Source organism: Anopheles arabiensis, chromosome 2 (assembly GCF_016920715.1).
Source record: "Anopheles arabiensis isolate DONGOLA chromosome 2, AaraD3, whole genome shotgun sequence".
NCBI classification, from domain to species: domain Eukaryota; kingdom Metazoa; phylum Arthropoda; class Insecta; order Diptera; family Culicidae; genus Anopheles; species Anopheles arabiensis.
The window spans coordinates 18,555,797-18,576,138 of record NC_053517.1 but is presented as its reverse complement, the minus strand read 5'-3'; the positions used below and the strand labels follow the sequence as shown (position 1 = coordinate 18,576,138).

The 20,342-nt window shown below is 45.5% G+C and overlaps 1 protein-coding gene and 1 long non-coding RNA gene across 6 annotated transcripts in view; one reads left to right on the top strand and one right to left on the bottom strand.

Moving 5' to 3' along the window:
* LOC120895440 (translational regulator orb2) overlaps window positions 1–20,342 on the top strand; it is a 244,249-nt gene that overhangs the window by 78,292 nt on the left and 145,615 nt on the right. The gene's annotated exons all lie outside the window — the stretch shown is intronic.
* Window positions 15,041–19,082, bottom strand: LOC120895444. Its single transcript, XR_005738321.1, has 3 exons — window positions 18,830–19,082; window positions 18,027–18,603; window positions 15,041–17,872 (listed from the first exon to the last, which is right to left on the bottom strand). It is a non-coding gene; the product is annotated as an uncharacterized LOC120895444 (long non-coding RNA).

The window sequence follows — 20,342 nt, the reverse complement described above, 5'->3', positions numbered from 1 at the left end:
TTAAACCGTGAAACTAGCTTTAAAAACCTTCCTGTTTTGCCTTCATCCAGATGGTCAGTTTAGCTCATTAGCACCCGATAACGAATTCGAATGTTCAAAAGTTTTACCAGAATTTTAAAAATTCCATTCGTATCGAAACTGTCCGTCCCCGATGTTCCCGACATCCTGCCTTACATCGGGTGATAATTTGCCAATGGGATTTTAAATTATTGCAACCAAGCACGCCCCGCGCTTTAATTGGGACCGTCCATAGTTTCGATGCTACACACTATATCTCTCACAGTCACACACACACATACACACAAGCTCCGAAATCTTGAGTCCAGTAGTACGTTCGGGTGTGGAGGGTTTTGTCCTTTGCTTTCCCAAAAATCGGTTAAACGGCTAATATCAGGCTACACGATAACACACGTTTTGCTGAATTTTGCCGCAGGAATACGAATCGGTGTGATATTGGCCACGTTTCCTTTTTCACAGCAAAGCAAAGGCACAGAAAGGATGAAGTCACACACAGACACACACACACATACAGGGCGAGTGATTTTGGCGAAATTGATAAGCACTGTTTTGCGCCCTGTTCCGTTTTTCGCAGCGCTTTTCTCTTATTTAATAAGGGTCAGGCGAGTTTTCGGGAAAGGTTTACAGCTTTAGCGAATTGTTACGAAATTGGTATATTTCCTAACCTCTGGGTCATTTCCTGCCACCCACTGCTCGTGCCTGCCCGGTCCTCTGTCCCGATTCCGTTCGTGCGCCCGTGGCTGTCGGAAAGGCGTCTGGGGCAATGGAAACGAACCCCGAAACTACCAGGTTTATTTTTTTCTCCCTCCGGGTAAAGTTGTATTTTCGTGTTTTTACGACCTTCGGCCGGATTTAGATTCGGAATCGTATCGAAAGCTCTAAACTTGCACACCAAAACCCATCAGACCCGGGCCTGCTCGGTTAACCTGCTCATTGCGAAAGGCAAGAAACTTAACGCACAAGAAGAGTTAAGCAAGAAGGGCCAGTGTCGGGATTGTTGGGGCCTGTTGACAAGGGATGAAATTTTTAAGCACGTGAAAGATAGCTCCACCCTTAAGCACTGCCGGCTGCTTAAAGTGTAACTGTAAGTGGCGTAGCAGCGGATGCGAAGATGGCCGACCTTTTTTGGACGATTTATGTTTGCCACACCGACACAAATGCCACATGGAGATGAAAAATCTGAGCCAGAAGAAAAAGGCCAATTTCCTGCAGCGGGCAGAACGGAGCAGCTGCTTTGCATTACGACTTGGAAAGCACATTACACGCACACATAAAGCAATGTAGTTTTTTTGTCTTGTCTCACGCTCTTGCGAATTACACAGAGTATCATCCTTTTTGCTGAACGGTACATCCGATCTTTTAGGCGAGGATTGCATGCAGAAGAAACCGATTTTATGTCACCTCTCCTTTGGGACTGCGTAAGCGGTGCCGAGCGGTGTAAATCAATCTCCTCGCTGTCATATGCTTCTTTTCCAATCTCGGTACGGTACGGTTATGGGGAAGTGATGCGAGAGAGAAAGACAAAAAAGAAACAAAACAACTAACCCCGTGAGGATATGTGTTGTTTTAGCTGGATCGAGAAGCTTCCATTTATCATATGGGCATATCGATCGGGTTTTTAGGGCAGCATGACAAAGCCAATATGGTGCAACATTTGTTGAAAAGCAAGTCAAAATGTGTCCGCCGAACAAAAGTGCATGATACTGCCGCTATAATCGAGACTAGTTATTGAAGAAACTCCATCCTATTGTAGTTCAATTCTGTGTCATGTATCAGTGAATTTGAAATATAAACAATGACACTTGAATTCACACACTTGCGTACATAGGCGGACTTCAAATCTGTCGCATACAAGCCACACGTGGATGGGTTAAAGAACATCATATTCGTTTTAGGAAAACTTCTTCTTCTTCTTCTTCTTCTTCTTCTTCTTCTTCTTCTTCTTCTTCTTATTTTTCTTTTTCTCTTTCTTCTTCTGATTATTATTATTATTATTATTATTATTATTATTATTATTATTATTATTATTATTATTATTATTATTATTATTATTATTATTATTATTATTATTATTATTATTATTATTATTATTATTATTATTATCATTTTTCTTTTTCTTTGGCACAACAACCGTTGTCGGTCAACTACTAGTTGGCTGGGTTTTTAGTGACTTACTGATTACACATAGCAGGATAGTCAGTCTTACGTATTACGGGCACGGTCCATTCGAGGGTTCAAACCCATGATGTTAAGTCGTTCGAGTTGACGACTGTACCACCAGACCAGCCCATTTAGGACCCATTGAGGAAGAGTTTACAGCAATAAAGATTTCAACTAGTATTACTCAACGGTATCTTCGCCTTGATTTTAATTGTGCAAATGCATTGACTGATAACATAACAACTGGTCAATGCATCGAAATTTATCATGTTTATAGTACTCTTCAGCCCGTAGCAAAGCAATACATTATATGGAAGTGTTTCCACATGATTTATGTAAAAACGTTCACTTTGCTACTCCAATTTGCTCGTCAACTCTACTCACATTGCTTACCGATACGAAGCTTGTTTTAATTACTTTAAGGCATATAGAAAACATGTATCCGATATCGTGCTGTAAACAACGCAACTCATTTGCTTCAACTAATGCATATTTGATATTCGCGTTGAAAAGTGCATAACACATACAATTGTTACAAGTAAGTAATATTAAAACCAGCGGTATTTGCATTTGCTGCAATGCATTGTGTTGTGCACCGATTGATCTGTCCGCTTTGAACAAACAAACAAAAATACAATACCGTGCACATATTTTACCCATATGCTTTACCCACCTCTACCACCACCACCTGCCCAAAAGGGTAAAGGTCAATCTGTGCGCCATTGATTGGGCCGAATTATTGCCATTGCGTTGCAGGCTGCTGCAGCGATTGCACGGGGATGCAGGGGAGGCACTTGGTCTTAAATTTAACTATTTATGGAATGGAAATGAGCTCATTTATTGTGTGTGAGATTATTTTGATGATGCAGAAAAATAAGGACTGCAAGCGCACCAATAACCCCCCAGGGGCGTGGATGACACATACAGCAACAACAACAACAACAACAACAACAACAACAACAACAGGAAAAAAGAAAAGAAGAAAAAAACTATACAAATGCATTCACGTGTGAGAGCGGCTAGGGAGGCAGAAGAAAAACGGCCAACGGCTGATAACCACGGCATGGGTCACCGGGGCAAGGCAAACGGTTCGCACATCTGCTCCGGTTGGTCGGCTTGGTATCGTCTGCTGCTGCGACAAATTTGATGAATAAATTAAAATCAGCAATCGTTGATTGATTTTGCAGCCGAGGTAAAAGCAATCGTTGCGCACTGGAAGTGCAGAAAACAAAACAAAAAAAAACACGCTACCAACAAGCGGTACGGTACCACTTTCCCATAATATCGGAGCCACGTGTTGTGGATGTTGTCCATGGAAGGGCGAAACAGCGAAACAGGCTCACATTCGGGGGTTTTGGGTGTCGGAGATTGCCATTTCCATTTGTTTGCTTGTGCGCAAGTCTCGCCCGTTTCAGGCTGGCCTATTATGTCAAAATTGGAACAATCGGAAGGGCCGTGGGGGAAGGAGTGGGGGGGGGTGCTATGTTCGCATCAGGGGACCACGGGAATTGGATGGGAATTTTCTTTTCGCTTTCTTGTTGAGCGTAGAGGAAAACACATCTGGTGGTACAGATTTCGAGGTCACTTATTGATTAACGATATATTGTATATTGTGGGATTTTATTATTATTTTGCAACATAATACATTTTATTGGTAATTTGACAAGTTGTCTCACTTGTCACGTGAATATGCGATTAAATGCTGATCATGCTCGGGCTTGTTAAAATTGTCGCTAAAACTTTTTCATCAGATACACGCACACACACTAACAACCTCTTCCACTCTTATCGATCGATCGACCAATGATTAACGTAATCATGCACATAACGTCACTGAGGATTAGTGCTACTAGCTCAACCAGTTCCACCAAGGGAAGCGATCCACTCCAGTCACGTTTCTCCATCTGCTCGAAAGAAGGGCGCAAACAAAGTAGGAAAGTCCTTCAAAGTATGTTATCTACTACAAAAAAAAAGATGAACGATCCACACAAACCAAGTGGCTTGGTCGTTCGGTGTTGCCATTGACAAAAGGTTCAGTCATTATGCTTTGCTGGTCGGGAAACGTCCCCCCTCCTCCCCCCGCAGCCCGGAGAGACAGTCCAAGTCGGGAGTGTGTCATTTATTTTAAAGAGCGCATTTACTCCTCAATTAAATCTTCATCTTCATACGCGCTCGAAGTCGTGTGCAAGGGACACAGGCGGGTGAGCTTAAGATTACTTTTACAGTGTTTAATTATTTCATTATTACTGTACCATTCAATTGCTCTCATCAGCTTACTTTTGTTGTAAATTGGGGCATCGTTTTGCCTGCACTTACCGCTTTGAACGTTCCCGAAGGAGGAAAAACGTGTTTGGTAAATGTAAATCCCTTTTATCCCGTCGAACATTCCAATAAAAGGCACAAAGTGTCATCCACATCAACTGAGCGAAATTGGTATTCAAACAGCCGTTAAATTAGACCGTCTAGTCGTGCAATACAGCTTCCATTGGCATTAGCTAGCATTGACAATTCTTAGAAGCGGTCCTTTTCCATACTTAAACATCTTTCCCATTTCCATCCTACAATCAACTGATGGTGGACAAGGTCAACATTTTTGCGAGCGCGTTAAGGAAGAAGTGGAAAAGTATTAAAACCTGTCACACGTTGACAAATGGCATCATGTTGACGTTTGTCTCGCGCTGCGCGTCTACGAAGATGTTGTTCTATTCTGCGCGAACAATAATCCTTCAGACGCGTAAAAGCTCGCCACCGATCGATCATACTCAATTTTTTTAGCCTCACTTTGGGGTGCTATAAAGTTTAACAGCCATGCCAGTTGCTCTGCGAATGATTTGTTATTAATTATGACACGGGTGGGCAAGCAAAAGGAGACGCATTCGATAGGCCGTAATATGTTCTGCTCACGGCTTCGTTGTAAAGCTACAATCTGTCGTCCTTTATTTAATGAACCTAAACAAAGCGCTAAATCCCCACCCCCCAAAACGGATACGCTTTAAACGGATCTCGAAATCGATTAGCGAGAAACATTTCGGCAGGCATGCGCGCTACCGAAAATTGAACGAAAACAATGAATATCAACAGCAGGACCTCATTGTGCCTAAATTAAAAAATAACATCCGAACCAACCGCCATCGCGCACCGCTCCTCCCATTCAGAACATGCCGACATTGAAGAGACGGACGCGAAAGGTGCTCGACCACGAGCTGCTGGTGCTTGAGATGGAGGAACGCTCTTGTTCGTTTAGTGGTGCACGCGTTTCCTTTCCAGAAGCAGTGGAAGAGAATACAACGATAGACGAAGTCCAAAAGAGAAGAAGAGGAAAAAATCAGCACACAAAAACACAAAAACAAAAAAAACCCCTGATACTGTGCTGCTATGTGAAGAAGAGTGTGTGTGTGTGTGTAGGTCTGTGTCCATCTATGTGTGTGTGTGCTGCTAATGATAGCATAATACCGGTGATCGGTTTCGTGGTACTCTTGTGGTAAGGAGTTTTCGCACTAGCGGCGGCACCAAGCATCTCTATCATTTGAGTACCATGAAGTCGGCACTGGCCGGCACCGTGGCACTCCAGCGAACCAGCGCGACACGATCGAAAACGAAACCAGGATGTCAGCGGAACACCAAAAGAATATCCACGAGCTGGCAACCGTAGCCGTGGCATCTCTAGCTCGAACCGCTCCGTTTGTTTGCACACGAACGCCTTACCATGGACAGCGGGATTTCGCAGACCAATGTGAGCTGAACAAATCGAACCCCACTCACAACGTTGCGGTCGACTCATCTTGAACGCATCTTCGCGCCCAATCCTTCCTTCATTTTCGGCATCCATATCCTTCCACACCCTGCGTCAATGCTAAGTGTTGCGGAAAAGTTTTCAATTAGCGAAAGGACCACGACGAATCCCGCACTTCCCCGAGCACCGTCTGCCGACGGAGGATTCGGTGGAGGTCAGCTTGAGTGGAATGGGATTGACGGGAGGGGGGGGGCAAATCGAATCAATTAAGTTAATATTTCCGTGTGTTGAGGTGCACACGGTGGTCCGGCTGTGGCGTACCATTGGCTTACAAATCAATATGATTGGCAGCTGAATAGGGGTTTCAGGGATTTCAATTAAGTTTACACGCGGATTTGAACACCCTTCTCTGGGTTTTTGCTTCGGTTGGACTTTCCACGGGCGAATTAAAGCTGAGGGCTTTGCTTTTGCACTCGTTTTGCTATCCTGCTGGTATTGATTTTGGTAATAAAATGTCTGATGTTACAATGTTCCTTCCAACATTTTTCATAATAGTATTGTGAATAGAATTTAATAAAATTTAAGATAGTTTTGAGGACTTAATTTCTTTATTTGCTGAACAATTAAAAGAAAATACAAACATGTTTTTTTTGGGTATTTTGCATTCAGAGCTCTTACATTACTTTTAGGTTAGTATTAATGCTATTTAGCTTCATTAAAAAAGAGTTCTTTTGTAAAACAAATTAATCTCTGATATGATGGTTTCGCTCGAAAATACGCTTCAAACTCAAACCCCCGAATCTAGGATAAGCCAGGTTTTACTGTTGCCGCTGTTGCTTCAGCTACTGTTAGCATATAAAACTTTCTGCTTTCCGCACGCGGGCGCACGCACGGGAAGCTTTTTCGAGTGCGCATTGGAGGGCGAAACTCATTCGAGCGCTTCCGAGAGAGCGCGGCGAAAGTACGGAACATTTTCTCTGACGAGCGAGTAATTAGTGAGCGTAATTAATGTTTCAGGAAGGCAGAGTAAACAGCGAAACAAAAAAGCAAAACCCATAATTGATGTTATCATCATCATCATCATCATCTGCATGTCCGGTCTGGGTAGCTACCAGGCTTCGCTTAAGCTGTACAGAGATGCAGAGATTTAAAGGGGATGCATTTTTGTTTGGAATTTTCCTTGCACCGCATTTGTTCGGCATCCGCTTTAATGAATCCCCAATCTCAGATCGGGCCCATCTGGAGTGCAAAATGATTCAAGAAGTGGAAAACATACGACCTACAGAATGCCCTCAGGTTGAAGGTATGTGCAGTCAGCCCTGTTTCAGTGCTGTAGTACTCCAACCTCTGCTGGGCGAATGAGAAGATTTGCGGTTACTTTGAAGCACCAGCAGTAGCAAAGAGATCCGTATCCAGGTTTGGATCCGTACCCACATGCAACCGACCGAAAAGCCACCTTCTGGGTTTCCTTCACGCACCTCATGCAAGAGTAGAGAGAGAGAAAGAGGGGGAGAACGACAAGCATTGCGTGTTGACCACAGAGGAGTGCAACACAACCATGACAGCACACAATGCACCCTCAGCTTAGGCTCAAGCTGTGCCCCATGTGGGCACTTGTACACGAGAATGGTACAACCACAAACAATCGACTAAACGTTTACCGGGACCGGGTGGAAAGTATTCTACAGAAAGGAATGCTTCAACCGGTCGTCCTTAATCTGGTTCGGGTGAAAATATCGAAAACTGAACGATGCTACAGGCACGGTTCACCTACTTCAATTGCATTCCTTGCTGCCGTGCTGTAGTTAGACTTGCTATCGAAAACTGGACAGAGACAGTCCAGCACACCGGGATTTACTGGGGTGCGCTACCCAGAAACCCGGATCGATGAGCCTATGTACTATGCTTAATGTCATTATATGCGGCCGATATTGTTGATGTTTCAAGCTTGACAATACAACCCGACAATTAGCGGTCCTTAAGGTTCAGTGGAGCTTGTTGTGGAGAAGAAACGGGGAACCATGTATCATGTACTGGGGAGAAAAAACACGTACCATATTTCATCACTCGTTAGAATGGCTTTCTTCAACGAGCCCAACACTCATGCTGGTTCTTATTAGCCGCCTTTCCGGGTGTAGCCCGGTGGCAGACAATGAATCTTCCCCCATAGCTCTGCTTCTCACCGGCTGACCTAGTTTCACCGGTAATAATTTATCTTCACTTCTGATTACACCGAGGCCGAGTGTTGGACGTTGAACATGTAATTGTCAGACGTTTAGCCAACGCATTGCCTCACCCTGGTATTGTTGTTCCTTGCTACATCATCCCGCGTGAGAGGGGAGAACCTCGGAAGTGGTAACAGTGGTTGTGGGTTAGCAGTTGTTGGTTAGGTTCATGCATTACCAACGCATCGTTTCTGCTTCGCCACGAGTTCGGTGGGTTCTTAGTACACGGGGCAGCGGTTCAGGTCGTTGTCGTGAATTATGCTGCAGCTGGAAGGGAAAACATCAACGGCAGTGATGCTTGCGCTCATTACGGATCGAACGCTGAGTGCAATCATTACAGTTGTTGTGAACTGTCAAAAATAAAGCATTGATAAACTATATGCATTTCTATTTCTTTGTAGTATAGTTTGCGGCTTTGGCCGTATTTTCAACACAGTTAAATACGCATAATTCATAGGAAAACGTTGATGAAACCTGACTCCATAGGATGCCTTGCAAAATCTGCGACACATTGTTCTCGAACACACTGTTCCGCGCCCAGGACATGCGGACTAGCAAACTGTTGACAAATTTAACCCTTGTGTTCATCAGTAAGGGCGGTCCCGTGGTACAGACGTCAACTCAAACGACTCAATAACATGCCCGTCATGGGTTCAAGTCCAGAATGAACCGTTCATCAGTAAACTGGCAATGCCCTAGCTACTCTTTTCATGTTTCTATCATGTAAGACAACAGTCTGTCTACCCAATATACGCGGTTATACATTCGAATATCACGTTTTTCAGCCCCACATATAATGTTTTTATTGACGGATTCTGCTTAACACGGAGTTGACTTTTCCAATTAAACTGCCATTTTCGAAAATGCACGGACAAACAGCAGGCTAGATACAACGATATAGATTAAAATTAATTAAACATGGCTTAAAAAGATCTCAAATATTATGATTACTTGCTATATTGGCAGCACGCCAAATAAAAAATCCTTTTATTTTGAATTAAACATCTTTTTTTCCTTACTAATGAAAAACTTTTTTACATTTTAAATTAATCTCCCTATCTCTCTTCTTTCCATTGCAGGTAAACTCACTCCTCCAACTCGTTAAGCTATACATCGTAATGGATGCCGAATACTTGGTAAACTGTTAATATACTAAAATGTTCCTGACAGAAATACGCCGCCGTGTTCAATGGTTCAAATGCAACTTCACGACCAGGTTACAATTACCGTCCCATGTTAGCGATGAAACCTCATCCTTTTTGTCGTTCTATTTCGAACGAACTGAACCGGGTTGTGTACTTAGCGGTGCGTGCCACAAAATACTACGGCTTTAAGGGCGCCCCCCCTGATCCACGACAGTTGCCTGTCGCCTTCCCAGTTGCACCTCACGCTTGACAATGATCACACAAAGCTTATCCGGCTGTGGCAGTGCCAAGTTGATAGTGGCACTGGTACCGATCTGGTTGCGCTACAGCCATTCCCCCCTTACCCAACCAGTCTCCAGTGTCTAACCTCAAGCCTCAATCAAGCATCTAGCAACCGGTTGGTTGGTTGCAAACTTTGCGATAGCGCTGCAACAATGAAAATGGTGCATTTTATACGTGTGTCATGCCGCCACTGCTGACGCCGCCGCCACCGTCGCTTCCGTGTTCCATCCAGGCAGATCCGGGATTGTTTTCGTTTGCCCGCAACGGAATGAAGGAAGGACTATATGTGTGTATTGGTGGGAGCAAGAGATAAGTGACTGTGATGTGATGAGTGTGCGGTGGTGTAGTGTGTGATGGTTGTGATGGCGCTCATCTGCATCTTTAAATGCAACGGTGCGAGTGACTGATGCAGAGATGCGGAGAACTTTTCGTCCCGTGACCGCCGCCTGGGTAGTGAGTGCAAGGAGGGGAGGGGGGGGTGATTGCCGGCTAACAAAGTGCAACAAACTAACACGCGCTGCAGTAGCATTGCATAACCGTTGCCATTGTAAGCGGACGAAAGGTATACCGATCGTGTTTTACGATCACGGTGGTGTACGACCAGCGGAATGGTGAATTGCTCATCGAAGCTGAAACAGCTGTATGGTTTTCGGAAATATGAATAAATTATTTCTGTTTGCAAAGCGCACAGGCAAGGATTCGGATTGGATTGGGGAAGGATTCGGGAATAACAAAGCAAACAAAGCTTTATTTAGTAGCATTTACATATGTTTTTATTTGTTTTTACTATTCTCAAATCTAGGCTTATCAGAAAGGAAAATTGTAAAAATTCAAATGGTATGAAACATTTTACTGAATCCACATAAATATAATATGTACTTCAGATTATTCACTCAAAAATAAAAACAAAATTACTCGTTAAAAAGGAGCAATTGAACGAAAACCATACAGAAAAAGAACTTAAAAATGAAGGGGAAATTTAACATTGTTTTATTATCTTTACATTATCTTAAAGTTAGTTTTTCAATTAAAAACAACAAACATAACATAATTCACAGAAAATATGGAATGAATGAATTATGAATTGATCAAGAATAGAATCTAGTATTGATGGAATGAAATGGAACAAAACAATATAAAATAAGCAGGAAATAGGATTTTCCAAGAAGACAACAGTTGAGATAACAATTTCCTCTATTTTTAAAAGAATTTGACTTTGACGTTGCATTGTTATTTTTTGCACTTAACTCGTATTTACCTAAATTAAACATTACAATCAGTGAACAGTGCTTGATTGACCTTTTATCATAAAACATTTTATAAAATATAAATTTTGTTTCACTTGAACATTTGTTAAACCCACAAAATACCATTCTAATATGATATCCTATGTTTTGTGGTACCCTGTGGCTAACTGTAGCACACACGTAGCGTAAACGCTCCCCCCAGTTGGCAGACATTTTCATCTAGACAATGTGCGACACCCTAATAACCGTTCCACCGCACCTAAGCACGTACCAACATCGGCACATCGGGCGTTTGTTGTCCTTGTTTTTTTTCTGTTTTTGCTTTTATTCCAGCGTTTGTTCCCACCAGCCAGTGTTATTATTTGCAAACCCCTTTTTTTACTAAAAAAAACGGCACCCACAGGGAAAGTTTAAACCATGTTCTTTTATCGCGCGTTCTATGTTCCGGTGCCGTTGTTGCCTCTGCCTGTGGTTTGGTTCCGGTACCCATCAATGTCGAGGGACGTCAAATAAAACTACTCGGGCACTTGGGAGGATGTTTTTTGTTCTTCTTATTCTTTGCCTACAAACGGTCACGTTTGAGAATGGCGTGCGTGCGTGCGCCCCGCCGGTAATGCCGAGCAGAAGATCGAAGGGCTCCGCTAGCAGGAAAGAACAAACCGCACCATGGCAAAGGGCACACACCGTCAATGTAGCAGCTATTGCTGGGACGTGAAAAATTATAAGTTAAAATACTACCCCTTTTCCACCCAGCATTGGGCACAAGCTGCTCGCGAACGAACCGAAAGGTGGTTGGGGGAGCTAACGCGAATCGCCGAATTGCGTGCGTAAAAGTTTCCGCGCCCATCGCGAATGTCGCGCATTCGCAACGGCGCGCGATTGAACCTTCTGGAAGAACGGGAAGAACAAGAAGTGTCACATCATGAAACGAGCATGTTTTGTAATTGAATTTCTTTCGTTTCCGTGCCGTTTCCTGTTCCGCTGGTTTCCTTGTGGTAGGGTTAATGCTGTCGAAAGATTTTCTCACCATGCCGAAAAGTGGACGGAACGGTGGAGTCCGGTGGGGTTCAGCCGTTTAGCGAATGGTGTCGAGTTTATAAAGATGTCTTTCTCTTACTCCCCTGCCCCACCTCCACACTGATCGCGCTCATATCACTTTATCAACGGCGCCCACGCCCACGGGGCCAAAGATAATGAGCGAAATGTTTGGCATATTTTGGGCAGCATTCGATCTTTGGTGCGCTTTGCGCCTTCCCCTTCTCCCCCAACTCAAATGGCAAAAATGGCAAAAATGTGGAGAATGTGTTACACAGACACAGGCTACAAAGTCGTTAGCTGTCGAAGCGCTTCGACGCTGAATTCGGCGCCCGGCCCGGCGTAAAGTTTGCGCCATTTAGCGAAAGATAAGCAGCGACACGTGGCGGCAAGTTTTTAATAAGAATTTCATAATGAAAACGGCCGGCAGGCTGTATGGGGGACTTGGTGAGAGAATTTTAATATCCCCGCTTTACTTGACATCAATACCAGCAACATTTCGCGCATAGAACAGCACTGTCCCTCCCTGCATTGCCGCACTGTACTTGTACTTATGAAAATGCGAAGCGATCACTCACTGCCGGAGGGCATCCGCTGTCCCACTTTTCTATCACTGCTGATGGGTGTTGATTCTGCCCCTACTGTTCTCTATCTCTCTCTTTTTCTATCTATACTCCCACACATGTGTGCGCGTATGTGTATGTGTGTGTATGACTCGTAACCTTTTGCATAAGCCCATCGGCTTGTCCATTCCCGTAATCGGTACCGTCTTCTTCAACGAACGGTACGACGGTGGCGACGGGTTTGGCAAATTACTTTCAATTCATTTCATTCGCAAACTCGCCGAACCATTCAGCTTGTCACCCAGCCGCTACCGCGCTCGGCGCAACCATCGTCATCGTGCGTTGCTTTGCTCTGCCCTACGTTTCCGCACGGTGGATGCACCTCGTTTGCATACATTCGTTATCGTCGTCGGCTACCGGTGTCTCGCCTGCATTTGCAATGCTGCACTATCGCTATGATGATGGGTTTTGCCGTCGTCGTTGTCGTCGTCGTTCATGTCGTTACCTTGTCGGGGAAGGGATGGAGAAGGGTGATGATGGCTGGTGCAAAACACCTTTTCCCGCTGCAACTGGTAGCAGCTAGTGCTACACGGTGCTACGTAATTTAGAATTGGAAGTGGAGAAAATAAATTCTCTTCCGACACTACGCTACCTTCCATAGCAAACCCTCTGCAGTTCTCACACCCTTTCCCACACACAAACACACACGCATACACTCGGCATACGAGTGTCATATGCTCGAGAAACCTCGAAACCACACACCATGGCCCAGTGCGCGATATGGCATCGCACTTCATTGCGCTCCATCGTCGTCGTTGCGTCATAGCGCTTCCCGCGCGCTGTCTCTAATGAGACCTCGTACCTGTGCCCCAGCACCCACCACCCTGCACCGCTTCCGTTGCATATGCACGGCTGGTCTCAATGTCGCACACTACACGTGACAGGGAATGTAAACACTCTGCCATTCACACACTACGACGGTGCAACTACGCCGTGTGTTCGTGTGTTTTTGTGTGTGCTTTTTACAGCTGTGGTGAAAGCATACGATGGCCATGCTGTATCTATAACACACACACACACATGACACGTAACGCACCGTTCAAGGGAAATTACCCACGTGCGGATGGGCCAGCAGTAGCTTGTAACTTGCTGGAAATTTACCCCTCGAGATACCGGATAAGGTGAAAATTGAAACCATTCAAACCAAGCGATCACCAACCCCCACTCAGGTGCTCGGTCCGTGTTCCTAGTTCCTCGAGCGTTCTTTGATACGATTTGTTAGGGGAATACGAAATGGGAGGGTGTTTTGGCGGCGCTCGCTACTTTGACCTACTCTCCGTGCGTCCGAAAGGAAGAGTCCGAAAGAAGAGAAAAAAAAGTCAACCTTTCGGACCCACAGCACTTAGTGCGATTACCATTGGTAATTTGTTGTCCCCGATTAAGTGAACTTTGGCAAGGGGACGGTAGCACACACACAAACCCCTGGGTTGTGTGCATCCCATCCAAAGGGGGACCTGCTGCTTCCACCTTGCTTCACTCACTGCTCTACATTCACCTATTGCGCCATAAAGTGTATGGTTTTACGGGTTGAAGACCATTTGGAAGCCCGGTCCCCTCGCGTCGATGGGCTTCCGATTGGTCAGTTCTCGGACAGTGCGCGGTAGATGGGGAGGAAGGTAGCTTTTCCCCCGGCCGGCAAAGAATGTGTTTTACTGACTTTGAATAAATCCGGTCACTGTTTGAGCTTGAAGAGCGGGGGATAAAGAGGACTGGAGTGTGTGTGTGTGCGTGTTTGTGAGGAAATAATCTGCCCTGCCACCAACAGAACCAGATGCCCGAAGATCGAAATGCTCCGCAGTGCCGTCAAAGTAACGTTTCCCAAACACTCGAACGCAACGCTCTGTACGCCTGTGAGCCAGTGATAGACGGGATGGGACGGGGACGGCAAGAAGTCAAGTGGAAAACTAGAACCGCCTTTTTCACGCTTGTGCTTATCCGGGTCTTGTGTGGGGAACAAAATTTCCAGAATCGAAAGGCAAACACACACACACCGAGCACTACGACTGACTGTCAGCAACAGGCATCATCAGATCGTTGCAGCTCCAGAGCCGAAGAGGTATGAACTGAAAGCAAGTAACTGCTCGCACATACGTCCCGAATGTGAGCTTTTACTACAGCAAGTTTGACCAACATTTCTGTAGCATGACGTTCTCCCGCCCGGCTCCATGGCGACAATGTTTATTATCATGATATTTTGGATGAAAATTATGTTCCGAAAACGACAACCAGATGCACTGGGTGGGTTTGGTATTTACTGTACAAACCTGGCAGCACCACTTGCTCACAGGGCAGGCCCATCGACCCAGGCGAAAAGGTACGCGTCAATGTCAGAGTGTGTGAGTGTGTGTCCTGGCGACTGCTCCAGGAATTTTGCTTCAGCGGCGAGGTTTACGCGTGGCATTTTGTGAGTGCGCGTAACACACACGGTTGTGCGCAAGCTGCGGAAGAAATGGAAAAATATCAGGTTGACTTGCCTGTCACTGGTGCCGGTGCGGCAAAAAGGAAGTCATAAATTTTGACACAAACAAACACACACAAACACACACACACAAACACACACACTATGAACCTTCCTCCGTATGGTGACAGCTGTCAGGTAGCTGGATGAAGAGCCGGTGTGTAGTCGGTGTGTCATTCTTTTGCAGGTTGGTATAATTCTGGATAAAGAAAAGCTGAAGTTAATTTTTGGCACCGTGCCATCGTTTGAAGCGTTAAAGAATGAAGCCAAAGTTCATACTTGTTTTGCGAAAAGTGATGTTGAAATGAGCGTTTCAATTATGTTTTGTGCTTATTTTCTTCCTTACTTAATCAAACAATTGTTGCAAGCGCCTTTCATTCAAACTAGAGCATCACCCACTTACGGGAATAGGGGGGTTTCAGGCGCCATAAAGAGTGTAAGGTCACTCTTACACCACACCAAATTAGCACCTGGCTGTGAAGCGCGTATGCATATGCCCAGCAACCAAACACGACCATGGAACAGTATGGTGGAAAGAGTTATTATTCTCACAGTTGTTGTCGCTAAATATTGGCTCTAAGGCATCAAGTTTTGATTTTTGAAACAACTATTTTTGACTCTAACACAACTATGTTTGTCTGTAAATCAACAAGTTATGATCCCTGTAGAAATCATGATAAATTCGCTAAGTACTTACTTACTTACTTACTTATCCGGCGCTACAACCGCTTTGCGGTCTTGGCCTGTCTCAGGAGTGTCCGAAACCGCTAAATTCGCTAAGTATAGAGCAAATATATGAGAACTGTAACTTTAAATTACAAAAACATTACAAAAACCATGTACATTGGCTGTTTCTTTTTTTATTTGGTGTGAAATAAGCTAATTTAATAAATCCTCAACAGATTGGTTACATCTAAAAATACATGCCAACTTCATGAACAACTTCAAAAATTGTCTTTTCAATTGTTATATTTTAAATTAAGAAATGAAACGTTTGATTACTTAACTTAAATTGAATTATTTTAGAATTATAAACAGAATAATTGACATACAGTGCAAATTTTATGAATTTGACACAAATTGGGGCATGTTGTCAAAAATTGCATGTATTAGTTACATTCAAAATTTAGCAGCAATGACCGATTTAAAAACATTTTAATGTAAACTATTCTTTTGAAAGCTGATTCTGACCATGTAGTAAGTACGTTACAATGTGTCTATAGCTGATAGTGTGGTTTATAACAAGTTCTGTTTAGCAGATATGCTACAACCGAAACAATTTTGGTTGAGGTTCCAATCCGATCGTAATTGCAGTACGCACCGAACGCATAAAAACCACGTGGCGTAAAATTTGACTTCCAAAATTGGGAGGAAATGACCCCATAAAGCCTTCATTTCCCGGCCTTCCCACGCAAAAGCCGACCCCCATGGGAGGTGGCTAATGATATTTTGATCGTACTTGATCGATTATTATCTGTCAAGCACCGCGGAACGGCGGAAGCGCGAGCGCTGATCTTGACCCATTTGCCGAACTCCCTCTGCTTCTCTCTGTCTTACTCTCTTTGTTGCTATTGTGTCCGACGTTAGTGGACAACTGACACACTGAAAGGCACGAGTATCGTCGGATCATCGTTGACAGGCGCGGTTTTTGCATGGCTTGTTTTGTCTCAACACCGCACTTTCCACCCCAGTAAGCAAGGGCTATCCGGCCCCACCAAGGTAGTAAGACGCACAGAACCAATACACATCACAGCTCCACCACACACACACACACACACACAACACAATTGGTACCGGTCGCGAAAGATAAACGGCTAGTGTGTGTATGTGTGTGTGGGTAGTATGCCAGTGGCCAACTTTCCAGCGCGCGCGATATGGAGAGCACCTCACATTGGCACAACCGCAACATTGACACTGCACATGCGGTCGGTGGTGGTCGGATGTGTTTGTGTTTTTAGAAACACACACACAAACACAAACAAACGCACGGGCGAACACGCGGCCAAACCAAAAACAACGGCCGCCCCGGTGTACCGTCAGGTGACTGGTATGTCGTGCGCTGGTCCCATCTTTATCATAGTTGTGTGGCTCAACCCCCCCTGTTACTAGCTACCCTTACAAACACACACACACACACACCGGTGGGAGAGGGGAGGGGGAGGGCTTCCACACTGAAGATGGCCGCGCACTCGCTGGCTGCCGCCTGCGTATGATTAGCGATGTCGCACGTCTTTGCTTTTCCCCACACCGCGTATCGCGCAATCGTTTGCAGCTTTGCAGAGCGATCGCGTGCTCTATGAACGTTAGCCGCTCTGCACTCCCCCCTTCCCACCAATTTGTCTCACTGCGTCGCCCTTCGTCGCGCTCGCATAGATCTACGATCTCTGAAACAGCTGTCAACCCGACTGGTGCCGCTCGTCGCTTGTGGCAGCTCGTGTCGCTCCGATAGTCGCACAGGAACTATACACCCATTAACAGTGACCAGACACCAGACCGGACGGTTTCTTGCTATAGTGGTTCTTTGGAACGGCCTGGAAATACTAGTTCCGTACCGTTTTCCGTACACACCGTTTCTGCTGCTTTGCGTTTGCTCGGTTTTTTGTGTGACTTGTGTGGCCCCGGTTTGTACGACCCAATTCTGAAATCCCCGTTCCTACGAAGAGAACGAGCCCGCGAGTGACACACAAATAGCACATGCTTTTGGCAGTTTACTACTCTCTCTCTCTCTCTCTCTCTCTCTCTCTCTCTTCGTGTTTAATTCTCTTACACTCTTTCTCTCTATCGAATTGCCACCTCATTCTGTAACGCTGTGTGATAATAGAGTATTGGTCTGTTATCTAACGCCCCCTTCAGGCCGGTTAGATAACGAATTCCCGTGAATCAGTGTGGTTGTGGTGTTTGTGTGGCTGTTGTTGTAGTGTGGGTCGCTCCCAAAATCGATTCGATCTGCAAAATCGAAAATATCAGTTAACAGATCGTTCTACCATTGTGCTTGAATTTGAGTGTGTGTTTGTGTGTGTCTGTGTGCAAAATCGGCAAAAAAAGGTTGCAAAAGGCTGAAATTCCAATCACACAATGTTCCGCGCTTACGGTTCATTACCTCCGAGCGCATCCGAGAGTACGTCTCCCGCCCAACACGCACCAGGCGCTCTGGCGTACCCAACGCTGCCACCCGCCACTCTGCTCGGACCCTTCGAAGTGATGCCCCGCTGGCCAGTATCGGTGACCGGTCGGCAGCATTCCGAGAATGGGGATGCCGCCATCGGCTCGAAAACGACCGTCGTTCGGCGCTCGTTCAGCTCGCCCTTTGCCGGTGACTGCCAGCGGCAACTTCACGGTTCAGTTGCCACTGCTGCTGCTGCTGCTGCTTCCGGTCAGCAACAGGATGACCGGTCGGCGTACCACCTGCAGGATAACGATGAGCATCAGCAGGAGAGGCAAACGCTGGCCAATCTGCTGCTCACCGACGAGCCGTTCTTTGCGCCCAGCGACGACCCACTGGAAGGTAGGAACAGCGGGAAAACGGGATGTTGTAGTCTGTTGTTCTCTTTTTTTCTTTCTTCTACTTCTACGTTAAAAATAAACGAGCAGCATTTTCGTGGAAAAAAGAGATTCAGGATGCATAGAAAACAGCACACCTTTTCCACCCATTTGTGCTTTGGTGGGAGGATTTGCACCTGAAAATGGGGGAAGAAATCAAGGCCAAGTGAAAGGGTGGCGCGTATGGTTCTTGGAATAGTTGAGCTGTTATTAGTATCGTATCGGAACGTCGGAAGTATGCTGGTAATTAAAAGCAATCTTTGCTGCTGCTTGAACAATGTTCGAAACTATGGAGTACCCTTCTGCTCAGGTGCTGTCTTGTTGTTTTAGTCACTTCAAACAAATCCCGAGAATTTAACTCACCTGCTCGTCTATGCAGTTCCTAAGGCATTGCACACGAAATGGTATGGCCTTGATGTATGTAGTAGCGCACGAACGTACGAACGAACGAATGAAAAAAGGGCCTCTATTTTGTCTCGCCCGTCGCCCGTACTAAACACTTTATCCACGGCATGATGGCACGAGGCAACGGCCCAAGGGCAACCCTTTTGGCTGCGACGCGGTGACCAGCAACGGCGAAACAAGAAAACACAAAACCCAGCCCGCAACTGTTTCCCATTTCACGTCACGTTTCATCTCGTTACGGTTTGTTATCAAAATTAGCACTCCAGCGATTACGCCACTAACAGCGGGACCGGTGCGTGTGTGTGTGTGTGTGTGTGTTTAGGCTTGCGCGTGATAGCCAGTGGCGCAATCGGTGGCGTATCGTTTTTCTCGCCGAAAGGGGTTTTTGCGCTACAAAACAGGTTACTTTGTTGCGTCGGTTGCCTAGTTAGCGGTGGATTTGGTAGCCCTTCTTTCGTTACCGTTAATGGGAAGCCTTTGGGTGGGAAATTGAGGCCTTTTTTTGAAAATGGAAAACTGCTTCTGATTGGTGGTGGGCAGTCGGGAATAAATCTGCACAGGTAGTTGTCATAGTGTCTTAGGCCGAAGCCTTTGGTGAAGCCTGGCCAGGCGTTTGAAAAAGTTAACATACAGCTGTGTTGTGTAGGCGGTGTAGGTAACCAGTGCTTGTCCACAGCGCAATCACTTGTACAAACAGCTTAACCACACACACATCACTCCGTTGACGGCTTCCACACTACCCTGGCAGAGGCTGCATTTGCATCTCGTTCAAAATGGGAACAAACGGTATAACAGCTGCCCATCCCCCTTTTTTGTTCGAATGTTCGAATAGCTCTACACCGCGAAAGAAACCCCCCAAAAGCTCGAACGTTGTTTGTCATTTGCAATTTCAATTTTTGATTAACAACTCACCTGTGCCATTTTCCTACAAACCGAACCCGTATGAGGTGAGCTTTGCTTCGAAGTTCTATCACAAGCCCCCTCTCTCTCTCACTCTGTGTCGTGACCTTTACTGATAGGATTTGTAGAGTGTTGGTGCAGCAGAGCGACGGGGACATGTACCGGTTGAGAAGCTTCGAATTGCGAAGATAAACATACGAGCGGCCGGTGCATGGCCGGTGCGATGATATCTACGCACCGATGGCCACGACGGTCACCCTTCAGTTTGTGTCCTTGGCGCGTGACTCACTGCGTTACGTATTGGATTACAGCCGGCTGTCCCAGCGGGCTTTGCCACAAATGAGCTTCACGTTGCTACCGGATTAACGTTTAGCCGTTACGGGGTTGGTTAGGTTGCGCCAGTCTCAAAGATGGTCACTGTGGTCGCATTGTCAACCAATCTGGCTGCGAGTTTGATTTCGTAGAGTTAAGTACGAACCAATTTTGCACGCGTACGCGCTACGATTTGTGGGCACAACACGACGATCAGCATTTCGTTCCACTTGTGTAACTTTGCACTTATTCTTGTTCC